Below are 23,454 nucleotides of genomic sequence, written 5' to 3' on the forward strand. Positions count from 1 at the left end.
ATGAGCAAACAAATGTGTTCTTCGCTGACATCAAAGGTTAGTCCTCTTAAGGACTAACAGAAGACCTGTGTCACTCAGGTCTCTCAATGGGTCTGCAGGCTTGAGCAGGGTGTCCTCATTTGCTCCTTCTTCCTGTGTTCCTGACTACTATCTCTCTAAATGCCTTTAGAACCACGGCCTCCCTTGATGTGGTATTCAGGATTGGTTGCAATTTATTTTGACAATTGTTGGAATTTTTTTTTAATTTATGCCAAGCTCTCCCTGGGATTTGGTTACTGGATTCTTTCACTCGAACACCTAGAAAGAAGAGAAAATGACTTACTTGTAAATCTTTTTATTGAAGGTACACCATAAAACAGACCTGCTTTCTCTCTCTGCTCTCCCCTGAGATTGAAAGGATTCTTGAGATTTTAATAGCTGTCTTTTACCACTCGTTTAAGAAGGATGGAGAAACCGGGGGCTGGGGGACTTGTTTGCTCTGTGTGGGAAGATTCCAGGAGTCATGTATGCCTACCAATGGACCCAAACCATGGGGAAAATCGAGGGAGGAGGGGCTCTTGACAGTTTCCTATCAGAAGCCAAGGACATTTATTTTATGATGCCCATCCATCCAGTTGAAACAGCGGGCTGTTTTCTCCTACCTGTCCCTTCTGTTTGATTTCTGGCAGATGTCAATAGATAAAGCCAGCAAATTCCACTGAGAAAGTACAATCCTAAGTATAAATAAGAGAGGACTTCTGAGGCTCCTACTGAGAGAAGCTGTTCTTTGCTCATTTTAACTGGTGTTCCCACCCTTCTAGAAGGGCTGGGGCAGAGCTGGGAAATGAAGGTTTCAGAAATGCAAAGAAACCATCTCCCTTCCTGTCACCAACACCTCCTTTCTAACATCCATTCAAGCTAGAGTGTTGATTAAGGTCAACAGGAAATTGCTTACTGCTCATCTTTCTTTGGCTCCTGTGCATACCAGTCACTGTGTACCTTTCAAAAACATCTCGTCCTCAAATACCTATCCTTTCTTATAAATAGCACGGATTCTTTTATCTCTGATTGTATAAGCAAAACCTGCTCATTATAAAAACTGTAGTAAATATAGAAACGTATAAAGAAGACAGTTAAAATAGCTCATGACATTCTCACTGAGACATAAGTACTGATAACATTTTAGTAGAAATACATTAAGTCCTTTGTGCTTTTACCGTGGCTATAGATTCACATCTTCAGATGTGAGCTGGTAGCTTCACACTTGTAATACTAGCTACTCAGAGGGCTGAAATCTGAGGATCTTGGTTCAAAGCCAGCCCAGTCAGATGAATCTGTGAGAGTTTAGCTCTAATTTACCAGGAATAAGCTGGAAGTGGAGGTATGGATCAAATTGTAGAATGCCAGCCTTGAGTGGAAAAAGCTAAGTAGAGGGCAAGGCCTTGTTCAAGCTCCAAAAGAAAAGACTTCACTGATACTGGATACATAACTTTGATTCTTTTCCTTCACTTTACATCAAAGTTTTCCAGGTCCTTAGTCTGGAAGGGAAAAAGATGACTTTGAAACACTAATCATATTTTGGTAACCCCGAGACCCAACTTAGATACAATAAACCCCAGAAAAGCTATCAGATGTCAACCCAGCTACCTCAAAGTGACAAGTGAGCCCCAAATTCACAGAAAGCAACTCCTGTTTACTACTTTCTGCTTGTCTCCATGGCAACTGTGGCCAGGCAAGCAGAGGTTACATTTCAGGGAGCTGGAACTGAGAATGAACTCACATCCTAGATCTGGTCACCTTTCCTTTCCCGGGGGGGGGGGGGGGGGAGGGAGGTGGTGGGGACTCTAGACATTTTTACTGGCTTTGTTTTTCCTTTCCATGCAGTTAAATGCCTCACCCTAAACATGCCTGGTTTATCTGAAATAAAACATCAGGTCATTTTCATTTGGGAAGCAAACAACACTTCATTCTGTGGTTACTCTGATGGTTCCTTGCCCTACACTTACACACACACACACACACACACACACACACACACACACACACTCAAACCTTGAATCGACTTCCCACATTTCTCTACACCAGTCCCACTGCCTCCCAGGTCCTCGGCCAGTAGGATGGGATTCAGGGACTTCCTCTGACTCTCAGTCTCTTCCTGTTCAGCTTCAGTCCATTTGGTCTCAAGCCAGGTGTCAGGAGGACACATTGCTCAGCAGAAAGGAGGCACACCTAGATGGAAACAGGCTTTGATGTCACATGAGCTGTGTCACTTCCGATCTGTGTGGCTCTGGCCAAGTTACCTAGCTTCTCTGGACCTCAGTTTCCCCATCTGTGAAAGGGGATACAGAGGCCCCCCGTGTTCAGGATGATATCATGGTTAAACTGAGTGGGTATGTCCCAAATACAAGCTGTCACCCTATATCCACTGATCTGTTGAGGACCCCTGTGTACCCTGAAATGGCCAGTCCTCTCTCTGGCTCATTCACTTTTGCTATAGCTACAAACTCCTGATCAGCAGGCCAGGTGCTTAGATAAAGTGCTGCTTTGCATATAAGAGCCAGAAACCCTGGCAAAGGGCTGGGAATCCAGTTTCAAAAGCAAACCACTGAATAGACAAGAAGTAAAATATTACTCAGCTCTTAAGAAAGCGCTACCTGATTATGTGAGGCCCTCATCTTCCTTCCCAGCGCCAGACACAAAGATCTTCCAGAAAGAATGTCTCCCCTGAGAAAGATGCAAACAGCCAGTGAAAACCCCGACAGCTTCCATTTTCTGAACCCATGTTTAAACCAAGTAATAATAATAATAGGAGAGAGGACAAGGAGGATAGGAATGGGAAAAGATGGTGTGGCTCACATTATAAGCAAGAGAAAGAAGGAAAAGAAAAGAGAGAGGAAAGAAGGAGGGAAGAGCAAGAGCACTTGTCCAGAATGAATTAGGTCGCTGCTGTCACCTTTGGCCAGAGACTCCAGCACAAAGTGACTCCTTCAGTGACTAAAGTAAGTCGGCATGAGAAATAGGGTTGGAATTAGGAGGTCACCGCAAGTCTGCCACTGAGTTAAAGGGATCATGGCACATTTCTAAGCAGGTATTAAGAGCTCACTGCTGTCTTCTTCACACCTGTGTCTTTAAATTTTCAGGCAGCATCTCCTGTTGCCTATTGTTGAAGTTCACTTGCTCTCATTTTTTTCCCCCCAAGAAAATGACTAGAGGCAGGGGAAAAAAAACCCATACAGTCAAATTACTGTCGGAAGGTTTTACTAAAAATTATTTTTTAACTGCAGTTAAAGATAAACACAGTTTCTTCCAAGCTGAGCTCTTTTATCAATTCAGACAAAATGTAATACCGTTCCTTTTTTAAGGTTCAGATTAGGAAACTACTGCTGGTGATTATCTGGATGGAAGATGTTACAGTGTGCAGAACCCGGCTGCCTACGGCAGGCTTGGAAGACTGGTTCATTCATCCCTCAGAACCTCGCGTTTTTGAAAGACACAAAGTCAGGCGATTCGGAGGTGCCAGGTCCTGCCTGGCAGGAAGGGGAACAGACAGATCCACGCACAACCTCCAAACCGAACGTGATCCCCACATTAGAGAGCCAAGAGTGTATCCCCCAACCTCATCTGAAAGGAGGCCCAGAGGAGGGCAGGACTAACCTGAAGTCACAGGGCGAGTTCATAGAAAAGGCAGGATGCATTTTCAGTCTCCATGTCCAGTGTGCTTTCCCCTGCATAAATGGATGCTAGTGGTGCATGCCTGTAATCCTAGCCATTCAAGAGGCTGAGATCTGAGGATAAAGGTTTGAAGCCAGCCAGGATAGGAAAGTCTGAGACACTTGTCTCCAATGAATGCAGCAGAAAGCCAAAAGTGGAACTGTGGCTCAAGAGGTAGAGTACAGCCTGAGTGGAAAAGCTAAGGGACAGTGCCAGGGTCATGAATTCAAGCCATAGGATTAGCACAAAACTAAGACTCAACCTGGGCTTCATTGCTGAACTATGCTACTGTCCCATGCCTGGGAATAATGACAGCGCTGTGGCACTACAGGGTCCCTTTTAACACATTCTAGACCTTGGTGTCAAACCCACTACATCTGGCCACTTGCTCAGACGCTGCTGTTCACCCCAGGTCTGCAGATGAGTATCTGACTCCGGGCTGTGGTGAGCTTTTGAACTTAAGGCCTGGGTGCTGTCCCTGAGCTCTTTTGTTCAAGGCTAGTGCTCTACCACTTTGAGCTACAGCTCCATTTCTGGTTTTCTGGTGGTTAATTGGAGGTAAAAAAATCTCACAGATTTTCTTGCCTGGGCTGGCTTTGAACCACAATCCTCAGATCCCAGCCTCCTGAGTAACCAGGATTACAGGCGTGAGCTCCTAGTGCCTGGCCTCTCAGATCCTATGAAGGTATTCTTTAGACCAAAGACATCACTGGGCTGCAGGAGGGGAAGAGGTGTGGCAGAGGTGGTTAACGGTGGGGTTCTCTAGCAGGCCCTGGTTTGGCTTCTCCCACTGGGTGACGGTGATCAGGGCAGCCTGAGGTCCCTGGCTTTCCTCATCCTCAGAGCTCAGGCAGTTCAGAGTCATGGCGATGGCTGGCACACAATCAGGGCTAGGCAAAAGGAAGCGTCGTGGCTCCCACCAGGGCTGGGGAGAGGAGGGATGAGCTGTCCCTCCTGGCTCATGACTCCACCTCCAGCATCTTCTCCACCTCCCACACGGACTTCCCACTTCATTTGGTGCTAACTTGGTTTGGGAATTACTCTAGATATTCCTGGAATTCCAAGGTATGAATTCCAGGAGCCTGGTGCCTTGTGACCTGAAGGTCAAGGGTGAGATGTTTCGCACATAACTCTAAAGACTAGCTGTCTTTATTGTGTGGGGTGGGGTGGAGCAGAGAGACCCTTGCAGGACTTGGAGACCAAGCCCATCTTGAAGACCCAGAGAAAGAGGTCAAGTGACTTGCCCCAGGCCATACAGGGCATTCTCTGGACTTCATGGGATAGAGCCTCTGTCTCCCCATCCAGCAGGAAAGGATTAGAGAGGAGTCAGGGATGTCTGTCAATAGAACATTTTGTGCCATGTCTGGCCTACAAATGCTGCACTAAACAATACTAATCATTTTTACCATCATCCATCTCATCAGCATTCATTCCTGAGCAAATCCCAGACCTTTCCGTGCTTGAACCTCACACTTCCAGACCAGGTCAGCGTGAGTTAGCAGTGAATGAGGTGATTGAAGACAGGCTCCAGTCAGCACTGTGTTCCAGCCTAGTCTGTTCTCACAGTGAAGGCTACCACAGACAGATATTGCTGCTAGCCCGCTTCCCAGAGAAGGGGACTGAGGCTGAGTGACCACCGTCAGGCCCAGCACAGCCCCAGAGTTCCAGGCCAACCTGGATCCCGGTCCCTCCCATCAATGGTGTGTGTCCATATTAGAAGGTCTCCAAGCCCTGGCTCCAGACCGCCTGCACTTAGACACCAGTGAGACTTCTCTAGCTTCACCCCAAACCCACTGAATCAGGAACTTTGGGGGTATAGCCCAGCCACCTGGTTTTCAACAAACTCCCACCCCACCTCCCGCTGAAAACTTCAATGAGCACTCACACCTAGTGTGTGCCCAGCACACAGTAGGCGTCAGGAAATGTCCGTTGCGACAACAGCCAGCTCTGAATCCTGACCCATCACTGCCTGCCTGACTGAGCAACCTCGGGCAGGTCACTTAACCTCTCTGGGCTCCAGCCTCCTCCTCTGAAGAGCAAGAGTACATGGAAAGTTGAATAAGATCACCAGAGTGCAGAGTGAACAGCAGACAGTGAGCACTCAGGAAATGTCACCTGCTGTCTAACTGTTGTTAGACTACAGCTCGAGCAAATACAAGGACCGTTGCGCATGCCTGATGGGGCATACAAAGCAAGCCAGGCTTGAACAGTGCCGGTTTGCCTCAAGAGGCTGGAGATCAGAAAGTCTTTTGAATTCAGCTCTACTCAAGAAATAGTTAGCAAACATGTTTGGTTGTCACCTCTGTCACTCTGTGACTCTGATGCTGGAGGAATAAGACACGGTCCCAGAAGACAGATGTCATCCTGAATGGGCAGGATGGGGAGAGGGGTGGGCCTTGGCCTGCCTGTGCACAGAGCAGAAAGGAAGGCTTTGAGAGTGTGTGTGTGTGTGTGTGTGTGTGTGTGTGTGTGTGTGTGCGCTCAGACACTTGATCTAGTCTTTCCATGTGTTAACAAAAACCATACTGAGTCCTGAGAGATGGAGTGGAACTCATCACTCTGTTTTCTCAGTGTCGTTTTGTTCTCTCTGCTCTGTGGGTCTCCGGCCTGGCCTCAGTCCCTAGCGACCATGTCTAGTTCACATCCCAATCATCTGCATTCTCCTGAGATGTACGCTTCCTAGAGACAAAATCTAGGACCAGCAGACGGCCTGGGTGCAGGCCATCCCCGGCACCCTTCAGACACAGGGAAGGTTTCCTAGTGGAGGTTTACCCAGAGGACCAGGCTGGACTAATGAGTGGACCTTCCCACCTGAGCTTCTGCCGTCCTCGGGTCAAACACCAGAGGGGAGCTGGTGAATGAGGCAAATGCAGCCCAGCTCTGAGTACTAATATGCATCTCTCCTACCAGCTCCCTCACAAAACCCACAGCCTGCTCACACAATTAACATCTGTGCCATTTGACAGGTAAGCCAACACAGGCACAGAGAGGTTGGATAACTTGCCCATGGCCACACAGCCAGTGAGTGCAATTGCTGAGATTCATCCGAGGAGCTTTCCTCTTGAGTCTGTGCTCTTCAGCACTCTGCTGTGTCATCGAACAAGTGAACTGACAGCGGGATCAGAAGTGATTTTTTTTTCTATGTGGTGACCGTGCTTTGGAAGGAAAAGGAAAAAAGCCCTGGCATCCTCTTTCTGTGGAGGCCACCGTGTTCCCCGTCCTTGCCCTGCAGTAATCTTCGCTCCGGAGCGCAGGCTTCGCAGTCACTTACATGAGTCATTCAGTTGCATCCCAGAGGACAGCCGGCTTTAAGTTCTCATGCCAGTAAAAGAAAGGTTCTGGGGCTTCCTTCCTCTGCCAGTAGATTGGGGAGATTGGTACTGAAAGGTGAGGATCCAATTACTTGTCTGGGCTAGCCTGTTTTGTTTTCATCTGAGCTAAGGCACAGGCTAGGATTCCCCAGTCTGTGAGGCCTCCCTAGTCCTGGTGGTCCAGGTGCCTTGTGCACACACACACACACACATGCATTTTCCAGTTGATGATAATCTCTTTAAATCCACTTAAGCATAACTAGCTTAGAAGGCCCTGCAGAGGCACCATCCAACCCAGCTCTGTCTGTACCATCTCTGCTCTCGAGTTTGACTTTGTGTAGACATGAGCCAGCCACCCCAAGAGACAGCATTTAACTTTCCACAGATGGATAAACTCATCCAGGCTGCCACGCAGATAGGCATGCACCTTCAACTTGCAAATGGCAATTAGTTTTCAGATGGGAATTGTCTGTCTCAGCAAGGCCAAATTCTGTCTTCCAATCCGTGTCAATGGAAAGCCAGAATCAGATGGCAGCACTTAGACTTTGGAAGTTGTTTGATGAACTGAGATGCTGGTTGTAAGTCACAAAATCAGGATCCTTGTTTCAGGAAGAGGGGACCTGCCTGCTCTTCATCAGCCAATGAGAAAAGAACATGAGGGAATGTGAATGGTGGATGAGTCAGTGGAGGGCAAATCATTTTGCAGTGATCTTTACATATGAAGTGTGTGTGTGTGTGTGTGTGTGTGTGTGTGTGTGTGTGTGTGTGTGCACGTGCGCGTATACTAGGGCTTGAACTCAGGGCCTCATACTCTCATTTGGCTTTTTTCACTCAAGGCTAAAGCTTGAGCCATAGCTCCACTTCTTCTTTTGGATGATTAATCAGAAATAAAGATTCTCACCAACTTTTCTGCCTATACTGGCTTCAAACCACGATCCTCAGATCTTCAGCCTCCTGAGTAGCTAGGATTACAGAGAAACATGTGAGGGTCTTTAGACATCTTAGTCAAGAACAGAGTTTGTGCTTGCCACATACTGGCTGAAATAAAGGAATCCAGAAAAAAAAAATTTTTTTAAAGCTTTTGGCAAACGGACCTAACCAATGGGCTCAATTGACGCTGTTTATTTGCATTCTGGTAGTGCTGTAACTCTGAATCTCCAGAGCAATTTTGCTGTTATTGTACACTTGTGTGAGAGCTATAAGCGTACGCATAAGAAATTTGCACCTGGTGATATGTTGTTGGCTTTTTTTTTTTCTTCATTGTAAATACCAGTATTTCTTCTTAAAAACCTGTCATTCTGCAGTGGCAGGAGGATTTGTTTCTTGTGACATGCCTGCACTGCTAGGTAGAAAGAACTAATGCAGCTGAAGGAGTGTGGAACAGGGGCCTGATGGCTCCCAGGGAAAGCCCACCTCTGCCGCATAGACACTGATGCTTTTCTAGCATTCAGTGTCCTCATCCAAATGAAAATAAGAATGCTGGCCTCACAAAGATTTTTTTTGTCAGTTGTGGGGCTAGAACTCAGGGCCAGAGTACTGTTGCTGAGCTCTTTTGCTCAAGGCTAGCGTTCTACCACTTTGAGCGACAGTTCCACTTCCAGATTTTGAATAGTTAATTGGAGATAGGAGTCTCATGGGGACTTTTCTGCCTGGGTTTGCTTCAAACTATGGTCCTCAAATCTCAGCTTCCTGACTAGCTAGGATTACAGGAGTGAGCCACCAGTGTCCTGCTCATGAATATTTTTATTTTTTGTCAGTCATGGGGCTTGAACTCTGGGCCTGAACACTGTCCCTCAGCTCTTCAGCTCAAGGCTAGCGCTCTACCACTTGAGCCACTGTGCCATTTGTGGTTTTCTGGTGGTTTGTTGGAGATAAGAGTCTCACAGACTTTCCTGCCTGGGCGATCCTCAGATCTCAGCCTTCTAAGTAGCTAGGATTACAGGCATGAGCCACTGGTGTCTGGTTTCTCATAACGATTTTTAAATGGGAAGGGCCAACTGTACAGTAGACATTGCTAGAAATCTGATCACCGCAGTGTTGTTACCCCACTGTCTGCACCCCACTGCCGTCCCCTCCTTCCTGCCCCAGGTAGAGGACAGGCAGGGTGGAAAGCCAGGTCTGGAATCAATGAACTCACACTTGGTCATGTCCATTTGGATCTTTCTGGCTTGCCCAGGAAGATGGGTGGCCAGCAGGAAGGTAATGGGTGAGGCAAGGCACTTGGTACCTTCAGCTGCCACCTGTCTCCCCAGGAAGCACAGAGCCAGCCACTTGTGAGAGATTAGCAAGAGGATCTGGCAGCCTGTGCAGCAGGGTGGTGACAGAGGAACAGCTGCCTCCCAGGGCCCCCGCAGACACACTTGGCTGCTTTCTTCTGGGCTTCACCCAGTTCCAGCCCAGCTGAAGATAGGGCCATATGGCAGAAGCTCCTTATTGGAGGAAAGAAGGGGATGTTGGTCCTACCAAGCTCAGGGGACAGTGTCCTGGGCCTGGGATTCCTGGAACCCATTCAAAAGCAACCAGATGTCACCAGCGCCCAACTCACAATGCACTGCCATTCCTCTCTCCCCCTGCTCACCCTCACCCCCACCTAGGATGGAGCGTAGCCATACAAAATCAGAGCAGTTCAGCGCATGTTTATCGATCAGCTACTATGGCCAGGTAGACATCACGTGGCCCTTGTTTACACTCTCAGCAAGCAGCTGAAATGTTCTGAGCTTCTCAGGTTTAGATGGATGGCTAACAGTTACCAGCTCCTAGAATATGGCAGATGCTCAACACAAATTATCTCAGTGAATCCTCAAAAGCAGGAACCATCACCCCTCTCCGCAGGTGAGCCAACAGGCTGAGAGATGAAGGGTAGAGCTAATCATGTTTGACTTTGGCCTTTGGACTGTCTGACTCCAAAGCCTTTAGCTTTGGAGTGTCTTGATGGGAAAAGCAAACCAGGGTTTTAATGAACACCTACAAGTTTGCCAGAGATGGAGACTTTTATGTCATGTCTTCCTCCTATCTTCATAATAAGCCCACGAGGTAGATATGACTGTATATTCATTTCAGATGAGGAAACGGAGCCTCAGAAAGCTTGGGTAACTGGCTCAATGTGAAATAGCTGAAATTTGACATCGATGAAATGACACCAGGCCTGTTTCCAGAAGCCAGCATGCCTTCTCTCCCCCTGAGCCAATGGCCAGGTGTAGCATTTCCAGCATGATTGGAAAAGATATTACATCACCAATTCTCCTCGCCATCACCTATCATCAACTAATATGCATAGCTCACTTTCCCTGCCTCTAGCTCTGTAGTAGTAGTTATGAAGACTAGCATCTGTTCCTAGCCTCACAGGACCGTCCCGCCACATAGGTAGATAAGCCATGAAAACACAAAGAGTATCGCATGTCCCAGTGTTCTGAGCATTTAGAAGATGGAGAAATGCTAACGTCCCCAGCTCAGGTCCTCTGCTGATCAGTGTCCCTCACCACTCCTGGGGAGTCCAGCTGCATGTGGATTCCTCTGGGCAGACTTTGCTGGCATGAACTGGGTTATATCCTTGTTATATATCCCCAGGAGTCATAGACTTCCCCTTCCTCAGACCAGTCACGTACACTGTACACTACTGTGACCCTGACCAGCCTATCCCCTTCTGGAGAGCAGAGGTGATCTCCAACTCATTCACCAGTCTCCCAGGTGCCTGGAAAACCCCAAAAGCCAGTAAAACTACCTGACATAAACTAGAAAATAGTAAACCATGATGGAAGAAATAATCAGGAAATGCCTCATGAAGGAGGGACTTTATTTTTATTTATTTACTTATTTATTTATTTTTGTCAGCCATGGGTCTTGAACTCTGGGCCTGGGCACTGTCCCTGAGCTCTTCAGTTCAAGGCAAGCTACCACTTGAGCCATAGTGCCACTTCTGGTTTTCAGGTGGTTAACTGGAGATCAGAGTCTCACGGACTTTCCTGCCAAGGCTGGCTTTGAACCATGATCCTCAGATCTCAGCTTTCTGAGTAGCTAGGATTACAGGTGTAAACCACCAGTGCCCTGTTGAAAGAGTGGCTTTGTTGTGCCTTAAAGTACAGGAACAACTTGTATCCAGAGAAAGGCCTGGTAGTCAAAGCAGGGAAAAATTTCTGGGCCAAACTACAAGGCAAACTGGTATTGGGCCAATTGAATTTCCACATAGGGAACAAAATGTATCTCAATCCCTACCTCACACTGTATAGAAAGAACAATCAGTTCTGGATGAATTAAGGATCTAAACAAGAAAGGAGAAACCATAAGACTATATCTGGATCTCAACTAGAAAATTACTTTCTAATCTCCAGGATCTTACACTCTCATGAACAGACTTGAGATTCTACAATTCAAAGCACATGTTTTCCCTCAGATGAGGAAAGTAAATCTAAATTACAAACATATATGATAACATTTATTGAGATACATATATATATATAGAGAGAGAGAGAGAGAGAGAGAGAGAAATAGATATAGATACATCATCTAAAAGTATGTTTGCACAGGAAAGGTTTGCAATGGTGTAATCCTTTCCACAACCAAGTCATGGTTTAACTAAATGAGCGCCAGGAAGCTGGGAATATTGTTTTCAGGAGGGAGCAAGGTGAATTGTGGGAGGCAGATGAATGGAAGGAGAAAGGATGGGCAAATAATGTCATAATATTCAGTGTGTATATCTGAAAACAGAACCAGGTAATGGGACGTGATAGGTGGGGTTGAGAGAGATGAGGGAGAGGGTTGCAAGGGGTGAGCCTGATCAAGATGCATTGTTCTCATAAACTGATATGTTGGATTGAAACCTTTTTGTACAACAACTTGAAGACAATTTCTATTCTTTGGTGAGTGCCAATCCTGGGACATGAACCCAGAGCCTGGGTGCTCTCCCGGAATTGTTTTGCTCAAGGCTAGTGCTCTACCTCTTGAGCTACAACTCCACTTCTAGCTTTTTGGTGGTTAACAATAAGGTCTCATGGATTTTCCAGCTTGTGCTGGCTTTGAACTGCAATCCTCAGATGTCAGCCTCCTGAATAGCTAGGAAGACAGGTATGAGCCATCGACACCTGACTAATTTCTATTTAAAAAAGAAAATAAACTAAGCTAAGGGAGCAGAGATTGACAGTCAGGTGATTCTTTTTATTTTAAATATTGTCTTTTATTGGATTAACTAGTTCAAGTGGGGGTCCAACCACATGGACACAGCCCTATTTGGCATATTGAAGGAAGTAGAAAGCCAGTGTGGTTGGAACAGAGTGGAGTGGGGAGGGGTACAGTGCTGGGCAGGGTGCAGTGGCGGCTGGGCCTGTCAATCATTGCAGACTAAAATAGACAGGGCTCTATCATCGTGGTACCAACAAGATACACAAGACATTACACTGGGCAGCAATTCATGCAGTTTGCTCACAGGTCTTCTCTGTGTAAGAGTCCAGCCAGTCGCTGCAAACCCTATACATATATGATCTTTCCTGATCAATCAGATATAGCCTTATTTGCTACAGTTGGCCTGTGCACTCATACTCATCCAATGCATTCATTTCCCAGATATTTACTGAGCACCTTAGTGTAAGACAGGAACCTAAATCAGTGATGGAGATACATTGTGAATGAAATACACAAAGTCCTTGATTCTAAGCCATGCATATCCTCCAGAGAGGGAGACATGAAGTAAACTGAGTTACTATACCTGATACAGAGGCTCTTGTCCATGACTCAAGAGGAGAGACAAGGACAAGAGATGCTGGGAGAAGAGAAACAAGCTCTGCCTCCAGACTTCAAAGCACCTTCTTCCCTGTGCAGCTGGCCCAGGCCAGGAGTCCCAGTGGACGAGTAGACGGTTATAAACACAGAAAAGACTGTGTCTCCTTTTCCTCAACAGGTGTGGGCCCTTCCACCTCAAGCATTTCACTGGCTACCCTCTGCCCAACAGAACGGACAATAACACCACATGCCCAGCACTTGTGGCCCCCACCTAGCCCACACTCTGTAGATGTGCTAATGAGGGTGAAGCTGGAAACAGAAGATCAGCAGACAGCCTTCTACTTAAGGTCTCCCTTAACACAGCAGCTCCTCAAGGGGCTCACATTCTCATGAGGAACAGGTCAGGGAACCAGGGCAACCGGGCCTCATAGTGCACCATGGGAACCAGGCCAAGAGAGCCTCGCAGTGCACCATAGGAACCAGGACAACAGGGTCTTGCAGTGTACCATGGGAACCAGGCCAACAGGACCTCGCACCATGGGAACCAGGCCAAGAAGGCCTTGCAGTGCACCATGGGAACCAGGCCAACAGGGCCTCGCAGTACACCACGGGAACCAGGCCAACAGGGCCTCGCAGTGCACCACGGGAACCGCCAACAGGGCCTCGCAGTGCACCACGGGAACCAGGCCAACAGGGCCTCGCAGTGCACCATGGGAACCAGGCCAACAGGGCCTCGCAGTGCACATGGGAACCAGGCCAACAGGGCCTCGCAGTGCACCATGGGAACCAGGCCAACAGGGCCTCGCAGTGCACCATGGGAACCAGGCCAACAGGGCCTCGCAGTGCACCATGGGAACCAGGCCAACAGGGCCTCGCAGTGCACCATGGGAAGTGTCACTAGTGGTAGGGAGGTACTAGAGGAAACAGCAGGGCCAGTCTTTGGGATGATGAGGGACAAGCAGTATTTGAGGGAACCTCTCTAGAGGTGCCCTGTGTAATGGAAAGTTAAGGTACCAGTTGGAGGACCCAGGGGATTGGCCGAGAGGAGACATGGAATAAAGAGGAAGGGATGGACAGGCAGGAGGCATGTGGAAAAGCCCAGAGATAGGAGAGAAAATAATAGACCCTGGGGCTTACAGCAGCTTGTAGCTTCTGAAGAACAAAGCATCAAACAAATGATTTGTCCCATCCTGTAGGGGCAGGAAGGCATCCAGGGAGCAGCAGCTGAGGGCAAGAGGGAAGCTGGCTAGCGCTTGGAGGGTGCTCTTTTAATACAGAGAAACTTGATAATGGTCTGGATTAAAGCATGTGTGATTCAGAACAGGTTAGAGAATTGGAAAGCAGCCAAGTGTGGCAGTTCATACCTATAATGCCAGTTACTCAGGAGGCAGAGGCAGGAAGATTGGCAAAGTTAGGAGATCCTGTCTCAGAAACAAAAGACAAAAATGAAATGGCTAGAGGGTGTGTGACACTAGAGTGCTTGCCCAGTGTGCACAAGGCCCTGGGTTCAGTCCCCAGGGTTGCAAAAGCAAAGAAAAAAGTGAGGGGAGTATTTGAGAGCAGGTGAGAATAGAGATAGAGGTAGGCATCAAGGACGATGCCCAGGCTTGCAGCTTGAGGCACAGGCTGGATAAAGTAATAGTTTGTTCAGAAAGCCAATAAGGAGGAGGATGTGTGGGGGAGACAGACATCAAATCCATGTTGAGGTGAGGTTCAGACATCCCAATCTCATGCTCGAGCTGTGTTCTCCTTCTCTCCTCAGACTGATGTCATTTTACAAGTTGGAGTTAGGGTGAGAGTCAACAATTTCACAACTGTTGAGGCCTCAACACACAAATGGGCTCTGGCCATGGTGCTAAAACCAAATCTGGGTAACACCTCCGGGATGCAAGCTCCAGCCCTGGCTGCTGGAAACATCTCAGCGATTCCAGGGCAGTGGGGAGAAGGGGAGCTGAAAGCTACTTGGACAAGAGGCATTTTATCAGCCTGCATTTGGCTGCAGTGTCTGTCCTGTCTGGGGTCACAGGCCTGGTTGTTTACCAGTTTCTAGCAGCCTTAGCCTTCAGTGGCCCTGGACTAAGGGCCAAGTGTACTTGAAGACAGTTTCCCTGTCCAAGGCTGGTCTCTGAAGAGTCTTTGCCTGGTCCAGGGTCATGGTCTTAAGCCTCAAGTCAGTCAGATTCCTTTGCATCATTCTCCAGTAACAAGCTGTAGCTCCACTGCTAGCAAGTACAGATTTTGCAGGCACAGAATCCGCCAGGACCCTCCATTCAGACTGTCAGAAAAAAAAGCAGTGCCTTTGAGCCAGAATCTTCAGCAGGCAGGCCTTCCAACCCCCACAGCCCCTGGGCGGCCCTGCTGATTCCCCACACGCAGGACCCTTAAGTAGCTCTTAATTGAAGGGCTGGCTGAGCCCTCTGTGCATTGTGGATCTAATTAAGTTCCGACATCATATCAAATTGAATTGTTTTATTAAACATTTATCTGCAGATTCCAGAGTGTCACAACACCACATTGTTTTAAATGACAGAAATGCAAACAGCATTTGCCTTCTCACCAGCACCCAAAGCAGCCAAGCAAGACCAGAAGCAGAGGCAGGTCTTTCCAGAGGGCTCTCCCTCCATCCCCCACCCCACTGCCAGCAAGACAGAAGACTGAGTGAGCATATGTGCATGTGTGCACATGCACTCTGCACTCTCTCTCTGTCTCTGTCTCTATCTCTCTCAACACACACACACACACACACACACACACACACACACACACACACACACACACACACACACAGCAGAACCTGTGCCATCTCTTCCACACATATTCAGTGGCTGGGCAAACAGCTCACTGTCCCTGTCTAGCACTCCAGATCAGTTACAACTTTCCAAATAATTCTTCTCATCCCTTGGGAACCCCTTTCCTCTTGGGGAACCATGATGGACAGGTAGAAGGTGACTAGCCATCTTACCCACTCCTATCTCTTACCCACTGCTCTGTCCCTTCCACACCCTTCAGGCAAGGAAGCTTCCAGAACAAAGATTCTGATTTTCTCATCTTAACTGCCTCCCTAGCCTGGAGCCTGGCACAGAGGAGGCTGCTAAAGTGCACTTCATCAATGCATCCATCGCCAGTTAAACACTTGATCTTGCTGGGTTCTAGGGACTTTGGCCTGGAATCCTAGCTACTTAGGAGGCTGAGATCTAAGGATCAAGGTTTGAAGCCAGTCTGGGCAGACAAAGCCTTAAGACTCTTATCTCTAACTAACCAGCAAAAAGCCAGAAATGGAGGTATGCCTCAAGTGATAGAGTGCCAGCTTTGAGAGAAAAAGCTAGCAAAAGTGTAAGACCCTGAGTTCAAGCCCCAGTACTGTGTGTGTGTGTACATGTGCGTGCGCACACACACACACACACACACACACACACACACACACACACACACAACCCAGTCTTGCCCTTTATAGATTCTTGGACTTGCTCAAAAAAGGCCAAGCCCCAGAAATGGTAATGCCTGCCACTTAGACCCATAAAGAAACACACATACCTATTGTGATTAAACAAATGGTGGCTGAAGCAGAATGCTTGCTCCTAGGGGCTCAGGGACAGGAATGAGGACAACAGAACTCTGCAAGGAAGGCAGTCTTCCTTACTCCTGGTTGGTCAATCTGGATCTTAGTAAACATCTGGAAATGCTATAACTTGCATCTATCCATTCTATTATCTAGGTTGAACAAGGCCTGCTAGTCTTGTCATATCACAGTGATGAGAATACTGGCTCACATAAACCCAGAGCTTGTTGCATACTTCACTCTAAGAGCTCTATATGTATACTAACACACTGTGAAACAGGCCATGCTATTATCCCATTTTAATGAGGATGATTGAGGCTCCAAGACATGAATCAGCTTATGTAAGACTCCACACAGCCAGGTAGTCTGACAGCCTCCATCCTGAGTCTAGCAGCCAGGTGCTGGTGGCTCACACCTGTAATCCTACCTACTTGGGAAGCTGAGATCTCAGGATCAAGGTTTGAAGCCAGCCTAGGCAGGAAAGTCCATGAGACTCTTATCTCTAATTAACAACCAAAAAGCTGGAAGTTGGAACTGTGACTCAAGTGATAGAGTGCTAGCTTTGAGCAGAAAAACTGAGGTTAGTATCCAGGCTCTGAAATCAAGTCTTAGGACTAGCACACACACACACACACACACACACACACACACACACACATACACACACAAGCTAGCATCTATCTGGCAGACTCTGCAAACTTCTAGTCTCTCTTCTGTAGAATTGGTTCATCAGCAGAGCCTCCATCCGGGGATTAATATGGTCATTAAATCAGATGAGACATGGAATCCTGGCACACTAGTCTCGCAACACACTGAGAGAAAGAGAGAGGGGGGAAAGAGAGAGAGAGAGAGAGAGGGAGAGAGAGAGAGAGAGAGAGAGAGAGAGAGAGAGAGAGAGAGAGAGAACAGAGTATGAAATGTAACTCCTGTCCTCGACACAATTCTATTAGGAAAATGACACATGAACTTTGAAATAACAAGACAAGACAGCGACACAAGAACTGTCACAAGGTTGCCTGTGGTTAACTGCTGCTGAGAGATCTTGGAGGTAAAAGCAGAGAAGAAAGGAGGGAGAGGCGGCTGTGGACCGCAAGAATGAGGGAAGGCTTCTTAGAATCCTGGCTCTGAACACGAGCAAGGAACTCATTGTTCTTTCATTTCTTTCATTTTTACCCTGATTAGTGTGTGTGTGTGTGTGTGTGTGTGTGTGTGTGTGTGTGTGTGTGGGTTTATGTGTGTGCCTGTCCTAGGGCTTGAACTCAGGGCCTGGGCTCTGTTGCTAATCTTCTTTCGCTCCAGGCTAGTGCGCTACCACTTGAGCCACAGCTCTGCTTTGTACAGAATTGGGGATAGTTTATTGAAAATGAGCCTCATTGACTTTTCTGATGCCTTTGAACCACAGTCCTCAGATCTGAGCTTCTTATGTAGCTCTGATTAGTGGTGAGCAGTCATCAGTTCCTGGCTGGCTCTATCCTGATTTTTATGATTCTCTTTGTATCCACTGTTCTGGGTTTGTTTTTAGACTGTGCTTCATCATTGATTGCATTTGAGACACCTGACTTTTTTCCTGGCAGGCCCGCACAGCGGTAAATTCCCTCAGAGAAGCTTTTGCTTCATCCAAGAGGTTCTGGAAAGTTGTGGTATGGTTTTGATTCTTGAATTTGTAAACTTGTTCCTTCATTTGATCCTTAAGTCTTATGGCTGACTTTGGGCTCGACAGCCTATCTCTTGATGAGAGGGTGTCTTAAGCCAACATTCTAACTTGGTCTGGACTTACAGGTTCACGGCATCCAGTAGTACTAGTTCATGAAACCAGTAGGCATCTGTGGGCTGGCTCGCTGTTTGTCAGCAGAAGTTAACGGTCTTTATCTCATCAACCTAACTTGGGTTTGATGTCTCCCCTGCTCTCATGGGACAAGCAACTGGGGCTCCATTTCAGGTCTGTTCCCATTTGCTTGCGACAGTTTTCCACTCGGAACTTGCAGTTTTCAGTCTTGGCTGGTGAAGTGTGTCATCTCTATGCAGTGTTGGTTTATAACTAGGCCGGGCCAGCTCTCCCTCCTGGCTGACAGGCACAGGGTAGAGCCAGGACACTGCTTTACAGTTCAGACAGGTGTATACAGATCTGGAAAATACTGTCAGTTTTATGTTGTATATCAATTAGCTTTGAGACAATGCTATGTGCTCATCAAAAACATGGATGATTTTCCCAGGGCAGGGGTGTGGCTCAGTGAACAGTAAGAGGACTTGAGCAGTAGGAGGATGTGAATAATAGGAGGATGGGAACAGTAGAGCCTCCACAGGCAGCCTGGGTCCTTGGCCAGCTCTGCCACAGCAGGCAGCATGCCTAGGGGTCAGGACACCCAGTGTGAGTGTTTAGGACTAAGTCTCCTCACAGAAAAGGGCAGAGACCAAGCCCCCAGGACCCTCCCCCCAACACCCACTAAGACCTGAAGGCCGACTGTTTCTACACCTTTATTTCTTTTTGAAAAGAGGGAAAAAAGGAATAAAATATAAACAGTACAGTTGACACAAATAAACCACCGGGGTGGGGGTGCGGGGGAGGTAAGCGGAGGGAGGTGGAAGGCAGGTGGGGATGGGGTTCCCATCTCAGCAGCAAGAGGCAGTGACCCGGATGCTCACGTCTCTCTCTACAGGGCAGGAGTGGCGCCTTCCTCCTGGCTGCTGTCCATCCCACCGTGTGTCCCTCAGCCTTTGGGGGGGGGCGGGCGATGTCTCCCCAGGCTGCTCAGGGAACGTGAGTGGGTCCAGGTCTGGGATCAGGCCATGCACAGGGAGGGCTGTCAGCAACTCACTGGCTACATGAAGGAGGAGTTCAGGGAGGGCTGAGCCGAGGGTGGGCTGAAGGCTGGGCACTGGAGGCCCAAGCAATGGCTCTTCTTCCAGCATCAGGCAAGAGACAAAACTGAAGGAACAGGAATGGGATGGCACAGAAGTCCAGCCTGGCCCTCTTGCGCCCCTGCCCAGGCCCCACCACCCTCTCCCCATCCACCAGCATGTCTGGCCCCCTAGCCCCTGCCTGGGCACTGCCACCCTCTGTCCCTCCCGTTGCCTGCCTGGGCACCACCAACCCTCCCACCTGCCACCGCCCCCCACCCCCAACCTGCACCAGCCAAGGCCTCCTGGGCACCGTACTTGACGTCCACATCCTGGTCATGGGTCAGCTTCTCTAGGACCGGCTTGTCCTCGTTCTGCAGTGTGCTGGAAGCACAGGGGAAAGGGCTGAAGCATGAGGCAGATGGGGCCCACAGCTGGGAACTCAGTTCAGGCCTGGCCACTCCCTTGCATCTCCAGATGGCTAGCATTGCTGAGCCACCCCTCACTTCCCTTCCCTTCACACCCCTCCCCATAAGGCTTGCCACCGCCACTGCCGACTCCTCAGTCTACAGTGAAGCTGACACTGGGAGGAAGCAGCAGGGAGCAGTGGCAGCTGAACACAGTGGTGCACATCTGGAATCCCAGCCACTGAGGAAGCTCTAGCAATAGCTGGGCGTGGTGGCACCCGTTATCCTAGCGGTGTGAGCAGCATGCACAGACCAGGCAGCCTGGGCCACACATTCACTCTGTGAAATATAACCAAGGCAAAAAACGCTGGGGCATGGCTCAAGTGGGAGAATGCTTGCCTAGCGAGGTCAACCCTCAGTATCACCACAAAGGAAGAAACAGTGTAGCTGGAGAGGAGCATAAGAACAGCGAGTCCCAGCTCACCTGTTGTGGAGGATGGGCCTGATCTTCTGCAGGGACTAGGCCACATTGAAGGGGACCTTGGCAACGGGGTCCACTCCCATGCGCATGACAGTGGGCAGCATGTACTTGGTAGTGATATCCTGCCCGCACACCTCCGGCAGAACCTGGCAAGCACGTGTACACAATCAGTACAGTCAGTGACTGGCACCTGGGCCTGGGTGGTGAGGCTGAGCAAAACCTCTCTGGCATCCAAAGGTTGCACACAACTGACACCACCTCCCCGAGACTATGATTTACAATGAGCTCAACTCTGAACATGCAGCCAATGGTGTATCTCACACCAGCTCACCCACGCCCAGGCCAAGGGTGTCAGATGCCAGGAGTCCGCCCAGCTCCAGATGTGTACCACTGGCCTTGGCCTCGGGCCTCTCCACTCCCAAGCTTGGTGTCACAGCAGGGTTGTGCATGCCCCTCCCCTGGTAAGCCGGCTCCTGGGTACAGTTGGCACGTGGGCCGCACTCATGTTTATTCAGAAGATGGTGGTCATGCGGTGCAGGTAGTTGGGGTCTCCAGACATATCCAGCACCTTGGGGATGATGGTGGCATGTGCTGACTCCTTCCTGAACCTCTCCACCAGCTTCTTGAGGTTGCTGGTGGCTGCCTCATGAATGGCATAGACTGCACAGGGGAAAGTAAGGCCATAGGGGAGTTTTAGAGTGGGTCATGGCTCAAAGCCAGCCTTTCCCAGGGTTCAAACATCAGGGGGTAGGGCACAGACAGAACAGTGGCGTGGCCCCGCCCACTGGCTGCCAGCTTCTTCTGGCAGGACTCACCATGGTCCACCAGCATGCCATGCATAACAAGTTGAGTTTCTCATCAAAGAATTCCACTCCCTGCCAGAGGAGAGAGGTGGTGAGGGCTCCAAGGGTGAGGGAGGCCAGCCACCCTCCTCTCCCCTCCCCACCGTACCTGGCATGCCCTGGATCACACACCAGCTGCCCAGCCAGCAGGGGCATGTACTCGATGATGGCCAGCTGCACCCACCACTTGGCATCCTCGGCTAGCTCCACGATGGTGGGCAGCAGCGACTGGATGCTGGATGCCTATCACCTCCTTCACACAGTCCAGGTTGGAGATGATGTTCAGCTGCACCTCCGGGCACTGTAGAGGATGGGGCTCCAGTGATGCCTGGCCCAAGGCGGCCCAGAATGTGTGGAGGGGTGTGCCACCCCACAGTAACACCTTACAGAGTTGCCATCTCCCCAGGGCCATTGCCCCAGCCCCGGGCTGGCCATGGGGATATCCAATGGACTCCAGGATGGCGTTTGATCACCTGGTTGGGAGACTGGGGGAGAGGAGATTCACCTTGTCCTTCAGCTGGGCCAGGAAGAGGGGCAGGAGGTGCTCGATGGTGTTGTCTTTGACGAGGATGGGAGAGAGGCCCATGATGATGAAGGCCAAGGGGGACTTCACTTGCTGGTTGGCATATGACACCAGTTCCTGGGAGGGAGAAGGGAGGGAGGCCCCAGGTGACCTGCTTCAGCCTTCTCTGCACATGATTGATAGGGGGCATGAATGTGGGCTGCAGGGTATATGCCTCCATCTCCTTGGCTGCAGCCTGTGACCCAGGTGCCTGGGGCATTTCCACAGCCTATTCTGTGCCCTCTTTCCTGCCCAGCTGAATCCCTCCAGCAAACCTGTTACCTTGATGCATGGCAAGATCTGGGTCATGATCACGATCTCCCGACAGTCTGCGGAGAGGTTCTCGCAGAACTCTGCAGGCCAGGGTGGGGGATGAGATGGAGCTGGCTGCACCTCCACCCTGACTCCCCCTCCTTAAGCATGGGCCATGGGCACCCACCTTTCACCTTGTGGGAGGCCGCAGCCCTCAACTCGGCCTTGCAGTTCTTCATCAGGTTCTGGAAGGCGGGCACCAGGTCTGTCTTGGTGATCTCAGGCCCCACTGCTTTCTGGAGCTGTAAACCTGGAACCAGGAAGAGGCGGGGTGTGTGGAGTGAAAGAGGGTCTGGCAGCCTCTCTCCTCAGCTATAGAGGCCAAAACCCAGGCAGAAGCGGTGCAGAGGTTTGGAGACTGGGCAGGCTGTTCTCCCCAGAGCCGGGCCTCATCCCCAGCAGCATGTGCTGAAGCCACATACCTTAGTTCACATTATCCCAAGTGGGGCTTTCTGCGACTGGATCCAAAATTATGCCAGAAATGCACAGTTTGCCGCTTTTACATTTATACTAAAATATAGTGGGCTGAGTCACTAAATGGGCAGGGGAGCTAAGGAGATACATCTCCGAAGAGGGAAGAATGGCAAAGAAACACACGAGCAAATGCTCATCATCTCTGTGCATGAAGGAAGTACAAATCACAACAACCCTGAGATTCCATCTTAATCCAGTTAGATTAGCCAGCATTGTGAATTCGAACAAATGCTGGTGGGGATGTGGAGAAAAGGAGCCCTACTGTGCACCTGGTGGGAATGTGAACGAATGCAGCCACCCAGCACATCAGTCTGCAGGTTCCTCCAAATACTGAACACAGACCTTCCCTCCCACCCACTCCTGGGCATCTACACTGAGTATCATGACAAGGACACCTGCACACCCATGTTCACTGCCACAGTACTCACAATAGCCAAGATATGCAAACAGCCCAGATGCCCCACAGTAGATGAGTGGACCCACAAAATGTGGACAATGGAACTTTACACAGTCATTAGGAAGCATAAAATAATGTCATTTGCAAGGAAATGGATGGAACTAGAACAAATCATGAGAAGTGAGGTAAGTCAAGATTGGAGATTAATGGTGCATGTTCTCTGATATAAGGAAGTTAGATCTAAAATGCACTGGGATATGACAAACGCCACAGGATTCCAGAGACTCACACACAGTGAGACCAAAGGAGAGTAGTCTTAGGAGAGAATCACAAAGGCCCAATGCCTAAGCGTCTCTTCATATTTATATAAAATATTACACATACTGAAACAAATCCCAAGATGTGGAAACAAGATATATGTATATATATTTTGGTTTTAGCTTTTGATACTTCTGTGTTCTTTATCTGATAAAGAGTCTGTTCTCGGGTTATCTCCAGGAGGGTCCAGTAGGGAAAAAGGATGGAAAAAAAAGTGCATCCATGGAGCTCACAGGACACTGATGAAAGTGAACTGCACAACTTGTGAGTAAAGATGGGAGGCAGGGGCTGGGAGGGAATGAGAGAACAGCGGACACTCACACTGTACAAAAGGAAATGTCCTCATTCTCTGACTCATGCATGCCATGGTAATCCCTCTGTACATCCCCTGCATAATAACAGTACACATGTATAAAATGGGCTGGGCACAGCAGCTCACACCTACAATCTAGCTAGCTATACAGGAGGCAGAGTTAGGAGATTTGGAGTCCAAGGTTAGCCTAGGTAAAGGTCGAGATCCTAGCTGAACAATAAATCCAAAGGCCTCAAGA

General features: G+C 49.0%; 1 pseudogene; it reads right to left on the reverse strand.

The window, feature by feature from the left end:
- The window catches only part of LOC122125532, an 85,644-nt pseudogene that overhangs the window by 58,956 nt on the left and 3,234 nt on the right, over positions 1 to 23,454 (reverse strand).

This window comes from Dipodomys spectabilis, unplaced genomic scaffold (assembly GCF_019054845.1).
Source record: "Dipodomys spectabilis isolate Male_0828 unplaced genomic scaffold, ASM1905484v1 ptg000266l, whole genome shotgun sequence".
NCBI lineage: Eukaryota > Metazoa > Chordata > Mammalia > Rodentia > Heteromyidae > Dipodomys > Dipodomys spectabilis.